Below are 25,290 nucleotides of genomic sequence, written 5' to 3'. Positions count from 1 at the left end.
ATGGCTGTGAGAAAGTTACACAAGCTACAATTTATGTACATCCAGCATCTCTGGAGAAACAGGGAGAGAACTTAAAATTATTTGGGGAATATAGATCATAGTCCATGCCTTGTGTTTTTTATTTTCCTAAATATTCCTCTCTCTCTATCCTCACATACTTTTTTTTTTTTTTTTGCTGGAATAGAAATGTAGTAGACACTAATTAAATATTTTTGAGTAACTGACAACCAAATCATATCCATGTGTTCTATTAAGAGCATAAAAATAAAATTAGTAAGATTTTCTTTTTGAGAAACATTATTTGTAAAACTAAAAGCATGTTTTACTATTTGCTGTATTACTTATTGCATCAAAAAACAGTGACTCATGTAGGATAAATTAGTATCTTAATTCTCAGAACCTTGAAATAGATAAACAGTTGCATGGAAATGTGCTACTTTAAAGCAGATAACTTACCTGAATCGTACTCTACTGGCAGCTATTTCTTTTGTACTTAGTTTTTAGCACTGTATTTTTTTTTAAAGTAAATGTTTTTCTCTTTAAATTCATCAAGCTGAGACTCAAATGGTTTAGAATAAAGAGAGGTTGATCACAGACAGGACAGCTAAACAAAAACAGAACCTTCCCCAAATTCTATAATCTTCTCTTGGGCTGAGTAAAGAAGTTAGAATAGCCTCAGGCCAGCCACTCATTCAGAAATTACCCTTCGTAAAGATAAATTCGAACAAGGAATCCTTTACTTCCCTGATATTCCTAGGAATTCTCACCCTCCCCCCATCCTCCTATCTACAGCAGATCCCAGTAACCACCTCAAATATTTTCCCCAAATCCAAGCCTCATCCAAATCTAGACTTCTTCAGACTACAGTCAATCGGGCATTCCACATCCATAGATTCAACAGTTTGAAAACATTAAAAAAAAAAAAAAAAAATTCCAGAAAGTTCTCAAAAGCAAAACCTGAATTTGCCATGTGCCTGCATTTACAAAGCATCTATATTGTATTTACAACTGTTTACCTAGTATTTATAGTGTATTAGGTAATATAAGTAATCTAGAGATGATTTAATACAGGAGGATGTGTGTAGTTTATATGCAGATACTATGTCATTCTATATAAGGGACTTGAGAATCTGTGGATTTGGGCATCCACAGGGGTCCTGTAAACAATCCCTTGTGGATACTGAGGGACAACTGTATGACTAAAGGAGTAAGGATGAGCTCCTCTAAGGTTGAAATGATAATACTGAAGGATGACTCGAGGCACTAAAGACGTGATCCTTTCTCACCTCATCTACCTCAGCCCTTCCATGCATGGGCTGTTTCCTTGCTTCCTCTTTTGTCATCCTGAGTTTGTTAGTGAAGATGAATGGAAGAGGTGGAACAAAAGGGACATTGCTCAATCATCTGTTTCTCAGGCCCAAAACGTAGAAACATTTTGTAATGTAAGGTTGTGATGGGGTCCCATTTTAAAAGTCTGATTGTGAGTGCCACAGACTTCATTTAATTTTAATTTATTTCTGGTTGGTTTGTTCCCAGTGAATTGAATGTTCTTGCCTTGTTGCGAAAGAATTTGGAGACGAAGCAGGGACATTAAGAAAGTAAAGTGAGAATTTATTTAAGTAAGGACATGCTCTCAGTGGGAGAACAGGCAGACAGGTGGGGAGCTGCTGCCCTGGGTTTCTTTGGCAAGCTGGTTATGAGGGGCATACAAATGAAGGTGCAGAATATTCACTGGGGAAGGAGGAGTTCGGGGGTCATATTCCCTGATTTTCATCCCAGCTCCATCTTCCCAAGGGGAGGAGGGACTTTTGTCTTTATTTAGCTTAGATCACTTAGATCAGAAGTGTCATGGTGTCAGTGCATGATGGGTACTTCTTATCTGTAAGGCTAATTTTATTGTAATGAGAACACAATGAGCAACAGGTTACATTCGGATGCAGGAGATTCCCGCCTTTCCCCACCTTTGTTTGTCTGCTTCCAGGACACTTATCACCCAAAAGGTGTGGTTTTCTGTCAGTCTGGAGGTTCCTGCTTTTCTTTGTCTGCCGAGGGATCCCCCCCGCTGTTTGCAAGATGCAAGATTTCTGCCACCTGGCCCCTTCCAGCATTTCTCTGCTCATATCTAGCTACCTGCCTGCTGTAACAGGTTCAGAATGCCCATGCCCACTCCAGGATATTTTAGGGTAATGGGTACTCTTACCATGGGAAATTAAGCAAAGTGATAGTTCTGATGGTTAAGGTGAAGCATACCTTTTTTTCTTCTATTTTATATTTTACAACTTCTCTAAGAGTAAAGGGATACCTTATTTAAATTTAGTGGGATCCCCAGAGATAAATGAAATTGAAGCTTCAGTTTTTATAAAAAGCAAGAAATGTTTCCACTTGGTGCACCTGCAAATGCTAACATTAACTCAGAACCTATGTTGCAGATACATAAAATTTAATTGGTACTCCTTTATCTATTTGTTGTAGAAATTCTTTCAGTAAATTTTAGATTTCCAGCAAAGTTTGAACTTCCATTTTGGCACATTTGGCACACTGCAGTTTTTTGTTTGTTTCTTGGTGGTTACTGGATATATTTCGAGGGAGTCCTCTACATCCTGCTCATACTTACAAGTTCAGAGAGTTGCAAATCAGTCTCAGGGTTAGAGGCCTCTCCCATGGCAATAGTAGCTTTACTGGGATTAAGGATCCTCAACTGAAATCAGGTTTGAATATCCCCTCCCCTTAGCTGTGTCACTAGGGTACATGGGTGTTTGTCCCTATATCCTGGAGTATAAGGATATTTTTGCAATATAAGTAAAGGCATTTTTAAAAGTTGTAGCGAACCATCTGTTTTAGGAGTGTGGCCCTCAGCATGCTACATAGTGACTGCTCTTCCTCCACATGGGAAACCACTGACTGGCTTGCACATTGCACAGGGTATCAGTCTCTCCCTTAAGCACTCTAAAGGGTGGGGGTGAGTGCCAGATCGAGACACACAATCATGGTCACAGGGTAAGAGTCATTGCTTTGAGCCTAGTGTCAATTATGGCTTATGTTAGAATCAAGACACATGATTCAATCTGAGAGGCACAGATAGTTCCCAGCCCAGACACATGAGCTACAGCCATTTGAAGGAGGCCTCCAATTTCATATTACTAAATGCCAGTTATCAACACTTTCAACTTAGATCAGTTAAATCTATAAGAGAAACTTTGAGGGCTCAGTAAATGCCACACAAAGCAACACAGCTCAAAGCAACACAGCTCAAAGCACAAACTAGCCAGCAGGCAACCCCTAAAAGTTCACGCTTGCCAGCAGGCAACAAAACCAGTCAACAAGCAAAAGAATTAAAAGAAAGACCTTCCTGTGCTGGTCATTGTCTGGCTAACCCCCTCCAGTCATTTTATTCACCCCACAGCAGTGGAATGGACCCTCCCCCTAAACTTTTGGTTAGGCTATTAAGACGTATTGTGCCACATTCAACTAGGAGGGGTTTTTGTTTATTTGTTTCACAGTCAGTACCATACCTTTATTCCAATGGCACTAACGCAGCTGGAGGTGCTTACAGTGACACTGCACAAGATTTCCTACCTTCTAGTTTCTGTCCAAAGAGAATGTCTACCTGCCTGTTCGTTCCCTCTTTCTGGGGGAAAATCCCCTATGGTCCATTTACACAATTAAACCTCTTACTGCGCCTATTTTTAAAATCTGCGGGTCACTTGAGTTTCCCTCTGAAGAAATGAAAGTCAAAGTATCGGGTGTCCCATCCCCTCCCTCAGCTCCACAAGCCAAATAAATACCTGCAGCGAGGGCACTTCTCTTGCCTCTGAAATCTTGAACATCAAAAGAAATGGCATCAAGTGTTCCTGTTGAGTGATGGCCCAGAGTACGCTCCAGAAATCTGTCAGACGGAGCATCACTGTGTCTGGACCCTCTCAAGGTGTCGTGAGGAGAACGCGAAGGCTTATTGTTGTGGTAGATATCGCGGCTGGGAGCTCGTGCTGCGCAAGTCCCGCCTACAATTTGTCCAGCAAGTCGGCCTGGGCTGGGATGCCTTCCGTCAGGCCTTTGTGCTCGTCAGTCTCAGCCCCCACCTGGCTGGGGTTGCCGGCTTCTGTCAAAGGGATCTCTGAGCAGGATCTGCCATTGGTCAAACATGCACTGCGGGAAAGCCCGGCTGTCGGCTTGGCTGGGACTTTGCCTTGGCGGTAAAGCCAAAAGATTTCGTTTTCAGGCACGTAGGCCTGTACCACAAACCTGGGGCTTCCGGCCACCTGGAAGTACTCAAAGACGTGTCCCTGCTTCCAGTTCGGGAAAGGATAGATGCCACCGACCACGTGTTCTATACAGGCGTTCCCACAGGAAGACGAGCTCCAGGAGCTGGGGCTGGGCGGTCAGCAGGCCCCGCAGGCTGAGCGCGGCCGGGCAGTGGGGATGATCCGGCAGACCCCGCGCTCAGTGAAGTCTGTGCGCAGCCTCATTATCATGAACATCAGAGCGCATGTCAAGCAGGTGTTTCTCCTCACACAGTGGCCTCCTGCTTGGTGGCTCCCTGGAAGCTGCGGCACGCTGTCCTTCATCTCGTTGAGGTACTGCACGCCCTTGGCAGTGTCGGTGAGGACTTGGGGGCAGGTGCCGTGGGGTTCAAAGCACCTCTTCTTGCGGGCCTCGGCCACATCCCGCTCGTACTCCTCCCACAGGTAGCGAGTTTGCTGCTTGAGCTCCTGGCAGGTGGAAACCTCATCCTGTTAAGTGCCCTTGGCCAGGACGTCAGGGAAGGGCCACACCGATATGTACAACCCATTGTGCTTGTTGCGGGACCTGGACAAGCAGAGCACGTTCAAGTCTTCGCTTAAGGTCTCACGGCACAAGAAAACTGGGCCGTATTTCTTGATGGGAATCAGACACAGCCCTCCTCCTCCGCGTCCTTCAGGTGGATCTCCAGGTGCTGCTCATCAGCCCCCGCAAAGATGTGCTCACCTGATTCCTCTATGATGCACTGCACTGTAGCGTCGGCCTCTTTGCTCCTCCCCCCCCCCCCCCCCCCCCACGCTTCAAACCCTCTACCAGCTTGGGCAGGTCAGCCAAGTACTTGGCCTCCAAGGTAATCCTGACAACTGGGCTCACGCTGAACTTCATCACCTGCATGTTGTGGGCATATTCAGAAGTGGTGATGGTGCCCGTATTCACTGGAAACTGGTCGATGCCCAGTAGGCCCATAATGTTCCTCCAAGGCATGTCCTCGTTGCGCTCCACATAACGTCCCATCGTAAGGATTATTCTCTGGATCGGCTTCAGGTACAGGTTTTCCTTCCTCTGGGGCATGAAATTGGGGGCACGTATTGGGGTGATAATTTGCATTGTATACAAATGTCGTATCCTTATGTCGTACACCCAAAACTAATATAATGTTATATGTCAGTTATACCTTGATAAAAAATTATTTTTTTACAAAAAAATTAAGAAGGTATGAAAAGGTTTATTACTCATATAATGATACTTTCTTTAGAAAGCAGGGACATCTCCCAAGCAGGTCCAAAATTGTCAGCTTCAGCAAAAGAAGAGACTAGTTTGGCTTTTATTGTGATTCAGGGATAGTGTTGGAGTGAGCGTTCCTGTGAGTAGGCTAGGGTTTGCATGGTTTGAATTTCTGGCTGTTGCCAAAGGAGGGAACACCTAGTCTTTCTCATCAGCTTAGTAAGTTGTGTTGCAGAAGGGGGAAGAAGTGGTTGAAAGCTGTCAGCAGTTAAACGTCAAAAATGAAGTCGGAGTGTTTCATTAAAATGCCACATGAGTTCTCTATTTCAGGGCTTTTGCAATGACTACTTTATTTTCCATGAGTTATCTTTCTACTGATAAAAATATAGCAAGATGTTGATGATTTCTTCTGTTGTTCTATAATTGTGGCTTAAGCTGAGAATAAACTACCTTAAGTACTTCACACTTTGAATTCAGAGAGCCACCAGAAGTTGGAATTATTGAGAGGTGGAAGTTAGAGAATGCACATGTGTCAACCCTACTCATCCCCACTAATTACTATAGAATGCAGATTGCCAAATAAGAATGTGATTGGTGTCTGGGGGAGATTATTTTTCATGGAAAGTGAGCCTTTGCCACTTTGAAGACATGGAATTGATGTCTATGAGTTTTGCTTCTAAAAATTGGTAAAGCCTTCAATAAGGGGAAACATTTTTCATTCTTTGTGCCTTTGCTTAGGAGGACTTACTGATATGGTCTTGTGCTAACAGAAGAGAAGAAAGAAGAATAGGAAGGAGAGCAAAAGTGAGAGAGAGAGAATGAGGGAGAGAGGGTGTGAGAGAGAGTGTGTATGTGTAGACTGTAAAACATGGAGCCAGGAACCTCTCTTCTAAGTGCATAGAGGAGCATTCTGCAGGGGTTCAGCAGACCTACAAGGACAGATACAATTGGAGGATATAGTCTTGTCATTACACCTGATAATTTGGGGAATAAAGGGACAAAAAAGGGACAAGGATATAGGCATTAGAGGAATGCAAGGAAGGAAGATCATCAGCTGAAGGCCAGCTAAGAGATAAGGCCAAACCTACAAATGTAAAAATGCCTAGGGGAGCTGCACACAAATGAACACCTTATCATGGTGTTTGGAGCTCACAGACAAGGAATAGAATAGTTATATCCAAGCAAGGAAAAGACTGCAGTCCTGCCTGTGGAAGTAAGGAAATATTGGACATTTTACCTTTTCCTTCTCATGACTTAACAAACAAGAGGAACTAGTACCTAAAGAAGTAGGAGAAGGAGGTATATAAAGGACAGACCATAATTTTCTCTTCTTAACTCCATTTTTCTGTAGCCCATAGTAGGTCTAGTCTGTGCTGGATGTGGGAAAGGTAAGGGAGGAAAACTTACTGTTGAGTTTGAAACTGAGCATTAACTTGTAGCATTAACTTGAATCTGGTCTTTTAGTGAACTTTTAGCAGGAAATTTTACCATGGTACCACTTGAGGATAGTTATTAAAAAATAAAACTGAAAAATTTATGTCAGATACATTCACATAACTGGATCCTTCCAGGCTTAAGCTGTCAGCTAAGGTGTTACATCCCTGTAGAGACACCTCTTACTATCAAATTTGTGTTTTTGTCGTCTCAATTGTGAGAAAATACAGTAGACAAATGGAATCTGAAGCTCACTGGCCTTCTCTGTCTTTCAAATGTGGGCACAAATGCTCAAACAAATACAGAATTATCCAAATATACACTTATTATAGGATATATCACCTTCACCTATGGAGTGTTTATACAGCAAGAAAAGTAAGATTCTAGACTGAATATTGAAAAACATCAATATTTGTTAAAGAATTGCTCACAGAGAAATGAGAGGAAGCAGAGTTAAAAAGTTGTAAGTGGACCAGAATAACATGGGGTTAAACTCGAAGAAGGAAGGGATGAGTGAAGGCAAAAAAAAATTCCCCTAGGGTAAATACTAAGATGTTCCACTGAGGGTAGTATTTTGGAGATCTAAGTGTCTTGGCAAAAAGTATTTCTACAACATGTAGAGAGAAGTAGTTTGAATAATGAATGAGAATGGGGAAAAGTTGTTGAATACCAACCATGAAGCTGTATGGGAGCCCCTACATGTGGTAAAAAACAAACTGTTTCATAAACATCAACAGAAAATTTAAAAATAAAAAATAGTTTACTTACCTATTTTTAAAAATTATCTCAGCTAGGAAAATGTCACTAGAAAAAAATATGGATATCCATTGCATAATTTTCATAAAAGACAGTTCCTACCCTACCTGGTTTGCAATTTATGACATCATCTAATGATGCCAACTGTGCAAGCTATAGTGGAATGCTACCTGAGTCATACTCTAGGTTTGGGAACTGGCTAGCTGTACAACCTTTGGAAGACATTTGTCTTCTCTGTATCTCAGTTTATGAATTTAGTCAATTTTGACTAAACCTCTAGGCTTTACATTTTTATTATACTCACATGTTCACAAATAATTCTCATTCCCACACAATGTAGAAGAACTAGGTCACCTGTGTTTATAATCCTACTCTGCCTCTTAAAATCTATATAAATTTGAGCAATTAACTTCTGCTATTAGTGTCTCAGTTTCCTCAATAAGTAAATTGGTATAATAATAGTAATCACTTTATAATGCTGTGATGAGGATAAGTGAAACATTATATGCAAAAACCTTCACAGAGTGCCTGGCACAAGGTAGTTGCTTAATAAACATTATTACATTATAATTGCATATAATTACAAAACAGTATACAGTATATCTAAACATATATACGTGTGAGTTCTTATATGTATGTGTGCATACACAGAGATAAGTATATCTCTAGTCCTCTTTAGTGTATGTGAATGTATATTTCTTTAAAAATATTTAACAACTTGGAACTTTGTAAAATCATTTTTCACAAAATCTGTATGTATAGATATGAAGCTCAAAAAGTAGAATTTCTAGCTCTCAAGGGTTCCCACAAGAGGGGTGAAAGATTCTTTTTATAACTGGAAAAATTCAAGTACTTTTAGACAAATATGTACCAGAGACTATAATCCCCTTTCCTTTCCTACCATTGCACAGATAGCATTATGAACTGGAAAATTGTTTGATCAGCCACAGATAAGGAATTACAAATCTGGAAGTTCAAGAGTCGCATAAAGCAGATGTAAGATTAATTTGCATGGTTTAGTTGCCTCCCAGATTTTTTCAATGCATTTCAATGGCTTTAAACTCTGAAAACCTGATAGCAAATAAAAAGGTTTCTGTAGGCTGCCTGATTTCTTGCTGACTCAGCTGTCTGAAGGCAAAGCCAATTACTATGGCTTGCATTTCCTTGTACAGAAACCAGAACATATTCATTGTTAAATAGAGCCATTAAATATTTAGGGAAGGGAGAAAAGTTTCATGAATTGAGATGATAACAGTGAAAAACTACCTATGGATATTTTCCTCTTAAATGACAAGAAAACACTTTTCTAAGAGTAACTTGAAAATCTCAAGCATGAAATATGATTTGATTTAATATCAATTCAGTGGTCTTTTTAAATGTTGATTTTTTAGGTTGGCATATAAGAAAAAAAAAAAGCCTCTGATATAAAGCTAAATTTTATCCTCAGAGTAATAAAAGAACCAATATGGTCTCCTGAACAAAGAACTAGCTGAAGAATTGGGATTCTATTTTTGGCCTCACCAGTGACTTGCTCAGTGACCTTGGACATATCACTTAAATGGCTTTGTGCCTCAAGGTTCCCAGCTGTAATATAGAGATTATAATGCCAGCCCCTACTGCATGGGCCTGTAGAACTATTTCAGTTTAGTTTGTTTAAAATCCCAAAGGCTTTTGAAACTATCGGAAATAACTGTTAAATTCGAACAATATTATATTTTATTAATTTCTTTTCACTGTTTGATTTGGTGTTCTTGTAGTCTTTCATAATCCTTTTCCTACTAAAATAAATCACTGGGATAAAACTAATAGGTGGAGATTTTCATTGGATATTAAGGGACACTTCTAATAGAAAAGGAAAATTAAGAATACACTTCTGAGATCAACTGATATAATTTGTACTCCTTGGCATATTTAACTCATGATTCAAAAGAGAATTGGACTATGATCACGTAACTTAGAACTTTTCACTAAATCTGTGATTGGCAATTTTCTTCTTATTCCAGGCCTCCTCACAATTTCTCTCTGTAACTTCTTTCAATCAAGATTTTCTCATGTCTCTACAAGTGCACTGATAATCCATCTCCATCTCTCCAAATCCAGAAAACCCACTAAAGCCCCTCTTAAATGCTGTGTCCTTCTAGATTTGTTCCCTCTGCATAGCAATATTTGCCATCCAATAAGGAGTTCTGAGTAGTTGAAGGACTTAAGTAAAAGGGACACTTCCTTTTTGATCTCTGTGCCCTTTTGTAATTTTTATATTTTTGAACTATATATATTTATTATTTGTTCAAAATTAATTAAATATTATTTTGTCAAAGTTGTTCTTCTCAAATTCCAAACTAGAACTCCCTACTCCAATCACAGAAATACCTTGGTTTGCTCTTCTTTCACAACACTTCTTAGAATTCTTCACCTTTGCATTATGTTACAAAATCTTAAAATCAAAGTACATTAAACAATTCTTACAAGTGAAATAGCCTCAAACCAAAAAAAGCCGAAAAAGCTTCTGTTTATGTGTTTAACAAGAAACACATAAAACAAGGCTATATATTGATCAGTTAATAAAATGTGATCAGAGATTTTCAAGAATCTAACCTATGTTTCAAACAGTGGTTCTCTATTCACTATTTCAGGGTTTGTGGTGTCTTTGTAGAATATAACTATCCACCATTGAAGAATCAACTGTATCTATTTTATTTGTATCCACACACTGCCTTCAGCCATATTTTATAAATCTCCCTTTCAGTTCCACAGTAGCACATTTCTTGGGTATGTTTCTAACTTTCTGGTCATTTCAATTATAGACAAAAATTTGGCCAACTTTAAAGCTTCAGTTTCATATCCATTTTAATGCTCACCTCCTTATTTTCCCCCAAACTAACCAGATGGCTGTCCCAAGAGTAGGAGTGAGGCTATAGCTCTTTTACTTTTACTTTTCTTGCTATTCTGGAGTCCCTTCTCCTGTGCTGAAATGGAAAAGGACATGTGGTTACTCATTTGGGAGTTGCTGTAGTTCTCTCTTCTTTATCCCTGCTATTCTTCCTAAGACTAACGGACAACTGATGTTCTCTCTGTGGCAGACCATTTCTCCCTTTTTAGAAATAGCTCCTAAATCTGTTGACCTCTTTAGGCTTCAGCTTCTCTCTCTGAAAAATCCTTCCTTTTCCATGATTATCCTTGGACACATCTTAAAAGGGCAGCAAAAAGCAAGGACCCCAGGTTTATTGTGTACACATGAGTCTAAAACTCTCCATATTTTTTCCAAATACCATTACAGTATGTAATTTCACATGAACTAAACCTTCACCATTACTAGGAGATAGAGGATACATGAACTTACTATCTTAATTTGTGAAATAAACAACGTATTCTAATAGATCTACAACCGAAGCTCCAGCCTCACCTTCAAGCTTATGAACATGAAGAATGAGGGAAGGGAGTTTTATTCATTTCCTAGGGCTGCTGTAGGAAATTACCACAAATTGTTTGGCTTAAAACAACAGATTTATTCTCTCACAATTCACATGGCCTAAAGTCCAAAATCAAGGTATCAACAAGATTGCTTTTGGGCTTCCCTGGTGGCGCAGTGATTGAGAGTCCGCCTGCCGATGCAGGGAACATGGGTTCGTGCCCCTGTCTGGGAAGATCCCACTTGCCGCAGAGCGGCTGGGCCCGTGAGCCATGGCCGCTGAGCCTGCGCGTCCGGAGCCTGTGCTCCACAATGGGAGAGGCCGCAGCAGTGACAGGCCCGCGTACCAAAAAAAAAAAAAAAAAAACTGTACTGTATTTGAATGAATTAGAAACAACTCAGAAACAAAACAAAACAAAAAAAACGATTGCTTTCTACTGGAGTCTCTGAGGGAGAATCTTTTCGATGCTTCTCTCCTAGCTTCTGGTGGTTGCCAGCCATTTCTGGCATAACTTGACTTGTAGATTTATCACCCCATTCGCTGCCTCTGTCCTCACACAGTGTTCTACCCTGTTAGTCTGTGTCCAAATCTCCCTCTTCTTATAAGGATGACAGTTGTATAGGGTTTAGGGCCCATCTTAATCCAGTATGTTTTCATCTTAACTTGATTATATGTACAAATACCCTTCTTAAAATAAGGCCACCTTCACCGGTTCTAATTGGATATGTATTTTGGGGGACACTATTCAGCTCAGTAGTGGAGGCTTAAGAGACACCATGAAGAAAGGAGGTGTGTAGAAACTAAGTCAAAGCAGAGACATAAATAGTCCCATAAAGAACAAGTCCAACATTAAGAACTAAATCAGTAAACAAAAAAGTCTAGAAATCGGTAATACACAACGTGTGCTCCACGGATGAAACTTGGAAGTTAGTGAGGTTGGAGATGGAAACCCTGGAGAAACATTGCTCTGCAGAAGAAGGATGTTAATAGAGGAGGTAAGTTACCATTTGAAATGAGATAGGAAACAAAAGTGAAAGATATTTTGAAGAAACAAAAGAGAACAAGAACTTTCTTTTTTAAAAAAAAATTTACATATCACTCTGCTGATGAAAGATGGTATTTTTAAACTAAGAATCTTACCATGAAATGCCTAGGAATAAAAATTGCAGATAAGCTGTTACAAATTTAACAACAGAGTAGAAGATGAGAAAGCACTCATTGCTCCCACTAACACAACACTTATCAACTAATGAAGCTGATTTCAATACACTGATATAAGGGTATAATCTTAAAGTAGGAACCTGTCCATGAAATGTTTAAGAATGGGAAATATCAGACCAACTCCATGTAAAATTACTGTAAAATGAAAACAGATAAGGAGAATCAAAACATTTATGGTAGTGAAATTCTTCCTTCAAAGTATTCACAAAGTAGAATAAAATTATACCATTCACAAATGAAACTACTTTAAATATACTCAAAAAAACATACAGAAAAATGAAAGACTTAGAGATTTAAAATGCAATAAAAAATGGAGAACAATAATAAAATAAGTGCAAAGATTGTTGACTTAGCTGAGATAAGAAATTGAAGAAAATGACAAAACAATCTCAATGTGAAGAATAAGTCATAATTTGTCCAAGAGAGTAGTGATGTGAATAGAAATGTATTAAGGCAGGACAACAACCTCATATTTCACTGGGTAGAATAATCAGAAGGATCATAACAGAAATAGCCACAAAATAAGTGCTGCTCTTTCTCACATAATAAATCTTAAAAGCAAGGCCTGAAAGGATCAAACACTTTCTAGGTAAATTAACTGGGTCTCAGAAAAAGCTCAAGTACAGTTATAACAATGAAAAATATCTATCACTCTGTAAAGTAACATTTCAAATGACTACCAATCAATCAAAAGTTATTGGAACAATGAGATATCATCTCACACCAGTCAGAATGGCCATCATCAAAAATCTAGAAACAATAAATGCTGGAGAGGGTGTGGAGAAAAGGGAACACTCCTGCACTGCTGGTGGGAATGTGAATTGGTACAGCCACTATGGAGAACAGTATGGAGGTTCCTTAAAAAACTACAAATAGAATTACCATATGGCCCAGCAATCCCACTACTGGGCATATACCCTGAGAAAACCAAAATCCAAAAAGAGTCATGTACCAAAATGTTCATTGCAGCTCTATTTACAATAGCTCAGAGATGGAAACAACCTAAGTGCCCATCATCGGATGAATGGATAAAGAAGATGTGGCACATATATACAATGGAATATTACTCAGCCTTAAAAAGAAACGAAATTGAGCTATTTGTAATGAGGTGGATAGACCTAGAGTCTGTCATACAGAGTGAAGTAAGTCAGAAAGAGAAAGACAAATACCGTATGCTAACACATATATATGGAATTTAAGAAAAAAAAATGTCATGAAGAACCTAGGGGTAAGACAGGGATAAAGACGCAGACCTACTGGAGAACGGACTTGAGGATATGGGGAGGGGGAAGGGTGAGCTTTGACAGGGCGAGAGAGAGTCATGGACATATACACACTAACAAACGTAGTAAGGTAGATAGCTAGTGGGAAGCAGCCGCATGGCACAGGGATATTAGCTCGGTGCTTTGTGACAGCCTGGAGGGGTGGGATAGGGAGAGTGGGAGGGAGGGAAACGCAAGAGGGAAGACATATGGGAACATATGTATATGTATAACTGATTCACTTTGTTATAAAGCAGAAACTAACACACCATTGTAAAGCAATTATATCCCAATAAAGATGTTAAAAAAAAAAAGTTATTGGATATGTAAAGAGGCAAAAAAATACAACCCATAATGAGAAGGAAAACCAATCAATTAAAACTGATCCAGGGACTTCCCTGGTGGTGCAGTGGTTAAGAATCTGCCTGCAGGGCTTCCCTGGTGGTTCAGTGGTTGAGAGTTCGCCTGCCGAAGCAGGGGACATGGGTTTGTGCCCCGGTCTGGGAAGATCCCACATGCCACGGAGCGGCTAGGCCCGTGAGCCATGGCCGCTGGGCCTGCACGTCCAGAGCCTGTGCTCCGCAATGAGAGAGGCCACAACAGTGAGAGGCCCATGTACCACAAAAAAAAAAAAAAAGGATCCACCTGCCAATATAGGGGACATGGGTCAATCCCTGCTCCGGGAAGATCCCATGTGCTGTGGAGCAACTAAGCCCGTGCTCCACAACTACTGAGCCTACGGTCTAGAGCCTGCGAGCCATAACTACTGAAGCCTGAGCACCTACAGTCTGTGCTCCACAACAAGAGAAGCCACCACAATGAGAAGCCTGTGCAATGCAACAAAGAGTAGCCCCTGCTTGCTGCAACTAGAGAAAGCTGGCATTCAGCAACAAAGACCCAATGCAGCCAAAAATAAATAAATAAATAAATTTATTAAAAAGAAAAAAACTGTTGCAGAACTGATTAGAATGAGCAGGCAATGACTTTAAAGTAGGTATTGCAACTGTATTTCACATGTTCAAATTAGAGATATTAAAGATATAAAAATGACACAAATTGAACTTATAGATGAAAAGAAATTACAATAGCAGAGGTGAAAATACACTGGATATAATTAATGGCAGATTAGATATTACAAAAGAAAATATTCATGAAATTGAAGAAAATGAAATAGAAACTTCAAACAAAATAAAATTGAAAAATGATTTAAAGGACTGAAAAAGTATAAATAAGTTGTATGACATCAGTTGACATACTATATGTATAATTTGAGTTTCTGGAAAAAAAGATGAGAGGTGAATAGGCAGAGAAAATATACTTGAAGAAATAATGGTTGAAAATATTCCAAATTTGATGAAAACTATAAAAACTCTACAGATACAAAAAGTCCAGTTAACCCAAGCACAAGAAACATAAAAGTAACTACTCTAAATCTTATCATAATCAAATTGCTTAAAACCAGTGTTAAGCAAAAAATTTTAGAAGCAATCAGAAAAAAATTAAATGTTATGTACCATGGTACAGAGATACAATGACAGCAGATTTCTCATCTCGGATGCTGCCAGCAAAAAGACAGTCAAGCAATACATTCAAAGTACTGAAAGAAAAGAATTACCAACTTAACATTTTATATACCTTTCAAAAATAGAGGCGAAATAAAGTCTTAAACATATTTAAAAAGCTCAAAAACGTTTGTCAACGTTGCAACACAAAATGTTATCAAAGTGCCTACAGAGACAATAAAAATGATAACAAATGGAAATATATATCTACAAAAATAAATGAGCATCACCAGAAAAAACTACATAGATAAATATATAAGATCTTTTGTTGTTATTTAATTCTCCTTAAAAGATAATTGACTGGTTTAAAGGAGGATTCTGGGAAGATGGCCCATTAAGAGTCACCAAAAATCTGCATCCCCTTGTATAAAACAATTTTTGCATTTGTAGACTCAGTCTGATGTAACTGTTTTGGAACTCTGGGGTCTATTGTAGGACAACTTCCAGGGGGAGTCTTCAAAGGTAAACTGTGGTTAACTTCAGTCAATTTCAGCTCTTAGTTCAGTAGTGACTACTCATCCCTCCCCTTCCAGCTCATGTTGGGCAGTCCCACACATGTTCGTGAAACAGCTTGCATGCAGCTCACAGGAGCTTGAGTGGGCAATAAGGATCTTGTTCTACAGATATTAGGGATCTGTGTTCTCATTGATGATTGCTGCTTCTAATCATGGAGGTGCAGACAAGAGGCAGGCAACCATTGTTGCATACCCCCTTTCATTGTTCCAAGCTTCTCCCCCTTCAGCTGAAGTGACTTCCAGAGTATATAAGGGGCTCATGTCTTTTTTCTCTCTCTTTTTCTGTTTTTTAATCATTTGGAAGCCAGACATTAAAGACTAGGACATTCAACTGCAACCATATATACAATGAAAATTAGAAAGTCACAACTCATGCCCAGAGGTAGGCTCAGAAATCACTTGATAATACTTTAAGTTTATACCTCATGCTGATCCTTGGAACAGAGACTGCCCATAATGATAAAAAACAATAACAACATAAAATAAGCCTTGGGAAAGGGAGAGAGTCCCTGGTAATTTCCAGAATTACCACATTAGTAGATTCAAATGGCTATTTTTCAACAACAACAACAAAAAATTCACACGGCATACAAAGAAACAAAGAAGTATGATCTGGTCAAAGGAAAAGTAAACCAGCAGCAACTGTCTGGAAAACAGTTTATGAGACACTGATGAAAGAAATTAAAGATGATACAAATAGATGGATTGAAAGAATCAACATTGGATAGGATTGGATTGGATCAACATTGTGAAAATGACTCTACTACCCAAAGCAATCTATAGATTCAATGCAATCCCTATCAAGCTACCACTGGCATTTTTCACAGAACTAGAACAAAAACTTTCACAATTTGTATGGAAACACAAAAGACCCCGAATAGCCAAATCAATCTTGAGAACGAAAAAAGGAGCTGGAGGAATCAGGCTCCCTGACTTCAGACTATACTACAAAGCTACAGTAATCAAGACAGTATGGTACTGGCACAAAAACAGAAAGATAGATCAATGGAACAGGATAGAAAGCCCAGAGATAAACCCACGCACATATGGACACCTTATCTTTGATAAAGGTGGCAGGAATGTACAGTGGAGAAAGGACAACCTCTTCAATAAGTGGTGCTGGGAAAACTGGACAGGTACATGTAAAAGTATGAGATTAGATCACTCTCTAACACCATACACAAAAATAAACTCAAAATGGATTAAAGACTGAAATGTAAGGCCAGAAACTATCAAACTCTTAGAGGAAAACATAGGCAGAATACTCTATGACATAAATCACAGCAAGATCCTTTCTGACCCACCTCCTAGAGTAATGGAAATAAAAACAAAAATAAATGGGACCTAATGAAACTTCAAAGCTTTTGCACAGCAAAGGAAACCATAAACAAGACCAAAAGACAACCCTCAGAATGGGAGAAAATATTTGCAAATGAAGCAACTGACAAAGGAGTAATCTCCAAAATTTACAAGCAGCTCATGAAGCTCAATAACAAAAAAACAAACAACCCAATCCAAAACTGGGCAGAAGACCTAAATAGACATTTCTCCAAAGAAGATATACAGACTGCCAACAAACACATGAAAGAATGCTCAACATCATTAATCATTAGAGAAATGCAAATCAAAACTACAATGAGATATCATCTCACACCAGTCAGAATGGCCATCATCAAAAAATCTAGAAACAATAAATGCTGGAGAGGGTGTGGAGAAAAGGGAACACTCTTGTATTGCTGGTGGGAATGTGAATTGTTCAGCCACTATGGAGAACAGTATGGAGGTTCCTTAAAAAACTACAAATAGAATTAGCATATGACCCAGCAATCCCACTACTGGGCATATACCCTGAGAAAACCAAAATCCAAAAAGAGTCATGTACCAAAATGTTCATTGCAGCTCTATTTACAATAGCTCAGAGATGGAAACAACCTAAGTGCCCATCATCGGATGAATGGATAAAGAAGATGTGGCACATATATACAATGGAATATTACTCAGCCATAAAAAGAAACAAAATTGAGCTATTTGTAATGAGGTGGATAGACCTAGAGTCTGTCATACAGAGTGAAGTAAGTCAGAAAGAGAAAGACAAATACCATATGCTAACACATATATATGGAATTTAATGGAAAAAAATGTCATGAAGAACCTAGGGGTAAACAGGAATAAAGACGCAGACCTACTGGAGAACGGACTTGAGGATATGGGGAGGGAGAAGGGTGAGCTGTGACAGGGCGAGAGTCATGTACATATACACACTAACAAACGTAAGGTAGATAGCTAGTGGGAAGCAGCCGCATGGCACAGGGATATTGGCTCAGTGTTTTGTGACAGCCTGGAGGGGTGGGATAGGGAGAGTGGGAGGGAGGGAGATGCAAGAGGGAAGACATATGGGAACACATGTATATGTATAACTGATTCACTTTGTTATAAAGCAGAAACTAACACACCATTGTAAAGCAATTATACGCCAATAAAGATGTTAAAAAAAAAAAAAGAACTGATGCCTGCTTTTAGATAAAGCTTTTTTGTTTGTTTTGTTTTTTGTTGTTTGTTTATTTGTTTTTTTGACAGTACGCAGGCCTCTCACTGCTGTGGCCTCTCCCGTTGTGGAGCACAGGCTCCAGACACGCAGGTTCAGCGGTCATGGCTCATGGGCCCAGCCGCTCCGTGGCATGTGGAATCTTCCTGGACCGGGGCACGAACCCGTGTCCCCCTCATCGGCAGGTGGACTCTCAACCACTGCGCCACCAGGGAAGCCCTAGATAAAGCTTTTAAACAACTTCCTTTAAACATGTTCAAAGAAGTAAAGGAATATATGGAGTAAGTCAAAAAATAATGGATGTATGAACAAAATAGAAATATTAGTAAAGAGATAAAATGTCTAAAAAGAAACCAAAAAGAAATTCTAGAGCTGAAAAGTACAGTTACTGAAATGAAAAGTGTACTAGATGGATTCAAAGGAAGATTTGAGCAAGGAGAAAAAAGAATCAGTGAACTTGAAGAAAAGACAAAAAAAATGATCAAGTCTGAGGAATAGAAAGGAAAAAGATTAAAGTAAAGTGAACAGAGCCATGAGACATTGTGAAGTGGACCAACATGGGAGTCCCTGAAAAAGGAGAGAGAGAAAAGGGAAGAGAGAACATTTGATGAAATAATGGCCAAAACTGCCAAAAATTTGATGAAAGACATGGATATAAACATCCAAAAACTCAACCCAAACCATGTATAATAGGATGAAACCAGTGACCACATCAAGACACATTGTAATCAAATTGCCAAAGGAAAGACACAAAGAGAGAATCTTGAAATTAGCAAGAGAAAAACAACTTGTCACATACAAGGGATCCTTAATAATATTAGCAGTCGATTTCTCATCAGAAAGTTTGCAGGCCAGAATAAAGTGAGCTGATATAGTCAAAGTTCTAAAGGAAAAAATTATATGTACCAACCAAGAATCCTATATTCAGCAAAACTGTACTTCAAAGTAAGAAATTAAGACATTCTCAGATAAACAAAATCTGAGGGAGTGTTATCACTACACCTGCTTTGCAAGAAGTGCTAAAGAAAGCCCTTTAGGTGTTTTTTGTTAGTTTGTTTGTTTTTGGCCACACTGTGTAGCATGTGGGATCTTAATTCCCTCACCAGAGATTGAACCCATGCCCCCTGCATTAGTTCCCTGACCAGGGGTTGAAACTGCACCCTCTGCACTGGAAGCACGGAGTCAACCATTGGATTGCCAGAGAAGTCCTTGAAATTCCTTTAGGTTTAAATGAAAGGATGGTAGACAGCAGCTCAAAGATGTTTGAAGAAATAAAGATCTCAGTAAACATAAATATATTGCCAATTATAAAACCTAGTATTTTTGTAATGATGGTTGGTAACTCCACTTTTTGTTTTCTATGCATGATTTGAGAAACTAATACATTTTTACAAAAATACAACTATTAGTCTACAAGTTAGTATCTTTGTAACTTTGGTTTGTAACTCTCTTTTTTGTTTTCTACATAATTTAAAAGACTAATGCATTAAAAATATTAATGTATTAACTCTATATTGACTATAATATATAAAAATATCAAGCCACTATGTTTTAGATCTAAAACTAATAGAATATTGTAAGTCAACTATACTTCAATTAAAAAAAAAACAACCCTTAAAGGATAGGAATAGAGCTGTAAAAGAGTAGAGCTTTCATATGTTACTGAAGTTAAGCTGATATAAATTCAAATTAGAGAGTTATAATTTTAGAATGTTAAATATAATCCCCATAGTAACCACAAAGAAAACACTGATAGAATATACACAAAAGGAAATGAGAAAGTAATGCAAATGTTTCACTACAGATAATCAACTAAACACAAGTGAAGATGGCAATTCAGGAAATGAGGGACAAAAAGGCTATAAGGCACATATAAACCAAATATCAAAATGACAGAATAGCTCCCTCCATATAACCAGCAAAAACCTACTGTATAGCACAAGGAACTATACTCAATATTTTGTAATAACCTATAAGGGAAAAGAATCTGAAAAATATATATATGTGTATATATATATTTATGTATCTGAATCACTTTTCTGTACACCTGAAGCTAACACAACATTGTAAATCAACTATACTTCAATTAAAAAAATAAAATAAATGTAAATGGATTAAATAATCCAATCAAAGCACAGAGATTAGCAGAATGGATTTTAAAAAACATGACTCAACTAAATGATCTCTACAGGAGACTCACTTTAGATCCAAAGATATAAATGGGTTGAAAGTGAAAGGATGGAAAAGATATTCCTTGCAAATAGTAACCAAAAGAGAATAGGGGTAGCTATACTAATGTCAGACAAAATAGACTCTAAATGAAAAAAATGTAAATAAAGTCCAAGAAGGACATTATATATTTTAAAAGTTTCAATACAGCAAGAGACAACAATTATAAACATTTATGCACATAATAACAGACTAAGATATGTGAAGAAATCCTAGGCAGAAACCTTGGAGAAATGCAGTCTCCCATAATAGCTGGAGACTTTAATACTCTCATAACGACAAAAACAACCAGATAATAGAGAAGAAAACTATTTAGATCTAACAGACATGTACAGAATACCCGACACCAACAGAATCACATTCTTCTCAACTGCACATGAGATATTTTCCAGGAAATTGGAACCCTTGTGCCCTGTTGGTCAGAATGCAAAATTGTACAACCACTCTGGAAAACAGTAGGTATTTCCTCAAAAAATTAAAAATAGAATTATATGATTCAGCAATACCACTTCTGGGGATATACCTAAAATAAATTGAAAGTGGGGTCTCAAAATTATATTTGTACAGCCATGTCCATAGGAGTATAATTCACTGTAGCTAAAATGTGGAAACAAAACAAGTGTGCACTTATAGATGAATGGATAAGCAAAATGTGGTATATGCTTACAATTGAATATTATTTAGCCTTAAAAAGAAAGGAAAATTTGACACATAGTACATCATGGATGAAGCTTGAAGACATTATGCTAAGTGAAATGGCACACAAAAAGACAAATTCTGTTATGAGGTAATTAAAGTGGTTGAAATCATAGGAATAGACAGAAAGTAGAGTTGTGATTGGTAAAGGCTAAGGGAAGGGATATGGGTTATTATTGTTTAGTATGTATAGAGTTTCATTTTTGAAGTGTGGAAGAGTTCTGAAGTTGCATGGTAGTGATGGTTGCACAACAATATGAATGTACTTAATACCACTGAACTGTGTACTTAAAAATGGTTAAGATGCTAAATTTATATGTATTTTACCACAATTTTAAAAATTGGAAAAAAATATAATTTACTGTTTTAATAAAAATAATAACAGTGCAGTTTGGAGCTTATAACATGTGAGGAAATAACTGTATAATAATAATAACAAAATGGCCAGGAGGGGAGAAATGGAAGTATTCTGTTATAAGACTTTTATACTATAAATGAAGTGGTATAATATCACTTGAAGCTTTGAAAATGTAAGGTATGTACTGTAAACCTGCAACCACTAAAATAACCAAACTAATATTTATAGCTAATCAGTCAACAAAGATAATATATGGAAGCATAAATAATATTCAATTAATATCAAGTAAGGCAGAAGGGAAGAAAAGGGCAACAGAGTACACACGGAAAAAATAGAAACAAATAAATAGATTTAAACTTTAACGGGTTAAACATATACTGCCATATGATCTGACTAAAGTATTTGTCTAAGAGGGAAAAAAGCAAATACCTATGCAAAGACTTGTACACAAATTTTCATTGCACTTTATTCATAATATTCTAAACTAGAAACAACCAAAATATGGACAAACAAGTGAGTGGGTGAACAAATAGTATTATATTCTAACTATGGAGTACTACTTGGCTAAGGAAGACAGGAGGGAGGGAGGGAGGGAGGGAGGGGGAGAAGGGGAGGGAAAGAAGAATTATTAATACATGCAACAACATAGATACATGTCAAAGTAAGTATGCTGTAATGAAAGAAGCCACACAAAAAGGAGTATGAACTATATGAACTAATGTATACAAACTATAGGATATTCAAACTAACCAATGATGACAGAAATAAGATCAGTTGTTACCTGGGAAAGGCAGGGTGTAGGCAAGTAGGAGAGTGTGATTACCAAGGGGGCACAAATAAACTCTTGCGTTATGGAGGGGGGTTCAATATCTTGATTGTGTTCATAATTACATAGGTGTATACATTGAAGAACTTATTAAATTGTACACTATAAATACGCAGACTTTATTTTAGTTAATTACATCTCACAAAATATAAAAATAGTATAAAAATTAATGTAAATGGAGACATTAAAATTCCATTTTAAATTATAAATATAGAGAACAAAAATTATCTTTTAAAATAAGACATCTTTTTTTATGCCTTCTTAGAATTTATATATGCAAAATGCTAGAGAAATTGAGTATCGATAAACATTATGTTAAAAAGTGAGATTTAGGGCTTCTCTGGTGGCTCAGTGGTTAAGAATCTGCCTGCCAGTGCAGGGTTCGAGCCCTAGTCTGGGAAGATCCCGCATGCCGCAGAGCAACTAAGCCCGTGTGCCACAGGTGCTAAGCCTGTGCTCTAGAGTCCATGCTCTGCAACAAGAGAAGCCACCTCAGTGAGAAGCCTGCGCACCGCAACGAAGAGTAGCCCCCACTCACCACAACTAGACAAAGCCTGTGTGCAGCAACAAAGACCCAAAACAGTCAAAAATAAATAAATAAATAAAATAAATTTATTTAAAAAAAAGAAGAAGTGAGATTTAAAAAAAATTATCTGTACTCATTGTGTAGACAGCTTTTTGTTAGATAATTTGAAGGGTTATCATGGAAGCAACAAATACATGTTCACCAAAAGTGTACCACATATTGTAGGAAAAGATACATGCCATTATACACTGCTACTACTACTACTAAGTCATGGAGAAGCTATAAGAAATATCATCAACATGCCAAGTCAATCATACTTGTGGAACAAGTGACATTATTTGATTATTTTTGAAAATTAAGAATTCCTTGGGTAGAAAATCCTTAGAGTAGAGCAGTGTTTCTCAATTATTTTCTTACTCGTGATCCCTTTTGAAAATGCAAATATCTTACACACCTGCAAATTTTCTGAACTTCAACTCCTGCTCCATTGAAATACACAAATATCTTAATCTTTAATTAATAACTCACCACAGGCCAAAATTTAATGCACTTCAGTTTTTATGGTTTGATTTATAGAAACAATATTCCACTTATTTTATAGTCAAATATATTTTATCAGTTGATATGCTATTAAAACTACCTCTCTCAGAATGCACAGTTTGGAAAAATAGTGAAAGTGTTTCCTAGCTGGGAATTACCCCATTGTCACACGTCCAAAAGTAATTGTAATTAATAAATATATTTACTTCCACCATTATATCTTTGTTCATACCTGCATAAATCCCTACATTGCAGATTTCTATCTTAGTCTAAATCTTTAATCTTTGTACCTACATATAACAAAGTACACTGATAATCTGAGACAATAGACTAGCTTAAAATGGATGAATAGATATTTTAGTCTATATGAAATTTAATCTGTATGAAATTTAAATTGAGGCAATATGTAGGTCATATTCATGTGTGCATGAGGGGGTGTGGGTAAAGAAAATGTGAATTATTGCCTCAAACTCTTAACTAACTCTATATATACTTGGATTTTTCATTTTAAGTGTTAATTGTTTAAACATGTTAACTTTATTTTTATCTGAGAAATTGAACAATCACAGAGGCACTAAGACGGTGGTGATCCCATTCTAAGTAGAGTGTGGATATAAAATCTTTTCCTTATGCTGCCAGTATGTAGAGCTTTTTTCCATGCCCTGTTACTCACTAATGCTATTATAGTTAATTTGGAATCTAGCTAGTGACAATTGCACTACATGAAATGTTCCATCCTAATTATGATATTAGAAGATGATATGTTGTGAAAACTATTAGCTTGATTAGTCAAAATTTATAAAATGTGGATTCTTGTTGCATGAGCCACATATTTTTGAAAAAATACAGTGTTTTTAGCATTGGATTAAAAGCTTGGATATTGGGCTTCCCTGGTGGTACAGTGGTTGGGAGTCCGCCTGCCGAAGTAGGGGACACGGGTTCGTGCCCCGGTCCGGGGGTATCCCACGTGCCGCGGAGCGGCTGGGCCCGTGGGCCATGGCCGCTGGGCCTGCGCATCCGGAGCCTGTGCTCCACGGCAGGAGAGGCTGCAGCAGTGAGAGGCCCGTGTACCGAAAAAAAAAAAAGTTTGGATATTATTTTCTACCCCAAACAGATCAAGTAATAACTGTAGTATATGAATTACCTTCTTGGATATTCCACCTCTGATATCTTATTTTGCCCTAGGACAGGAAAAATACTTTTTTATACATTTGAAGTTAGTTTTAAAATAGTCCCTCCTTTTATCCAATTGAAAGCAAACTTTTTTTTTTTTTTTCTGACTTCAAACTTGTATTTTGACTTTGTTCTAGAGAGACATTATTCAGGCCTTCAGCAAAGCACTGGCTACTATTAGACTTAGAAATTACCCCACCAAGTGGGCAAAACATGATAAGCTCTTTATTCTTCTAGAATGATTTTCAAGCATTAGAAACAAATTGCAGTGCAGAATGGTCTTTTGGTCATCATTAGTTTTCTGATATTTGTGGATACTTTTCCCCTCTATTGGTTGTTTCATTTAGAGCTCTCCATGGATTTTGCTTTATTCACATTACTATACTCTCCCATGTATACACAGTACCATGATAATAAACAAACACGTTAGAAAATATAGGTATTTGAAAAAAACACATATCTTTCTAGCTACTAAAAATCTGATATAACATGTGATTATCAAGTTTATAATCGATATGCATTTGACAAATAGAACTGACTTTTAAAAAAATTTCTACCATCTCTGATCATAACACACACTAGTTGTGTTATCTCAACAATCCTCCTGAAGAAAGGATTTAAGTGCAAGTAGTTTATTTGGGAAGTTATTTCAGGAAGCATTAGTGGGGGGAAGAGGCAGTGAAACAGGAAAGGGAAGGAAGTGAATAGAGGGTACAGATATGAGCAGGTCACTGCTGTGGGCAACTGGAAGTCAATTCCAATATGATTTCTAGG

At 37.7% G+C, this 25,290-nt stretch overlaps 1 pseudogene; it reads right to left on the bottom strand.

Moving 5' to 3' along the window:
• Nucleotides 1-4,001: 4,001 nt before the first annotated feature.
• LOC136122071 (elongation factor 2 pseudogene) lies at nucleotides 4,002-5,346 on the bottom strand (annotated as a pseudogene).
• Nucleotides 5,347-25,290: the final 19,944 nt, after the last annotated feature.

Source organism: Phocoena phocoena, chromosome 4 (genome assembly GCF_963924675.1).
Source record: "Phocoena phocoena chromosome 4, mPhoPho1.1, whole genome shotgun sequence".
Taxonomy (NCBI): domain Eukaryota; kingdom Metazoa; phylum Chordata; class Mammalia; order Artiodactyla; family Phocoenidae; genus Phocoena; species Phocoena phocoena.
Note: the sequence above shows the minus strand (reverse complement) of the source record. Positions and strands in the feature narration are given on the sequence as shown.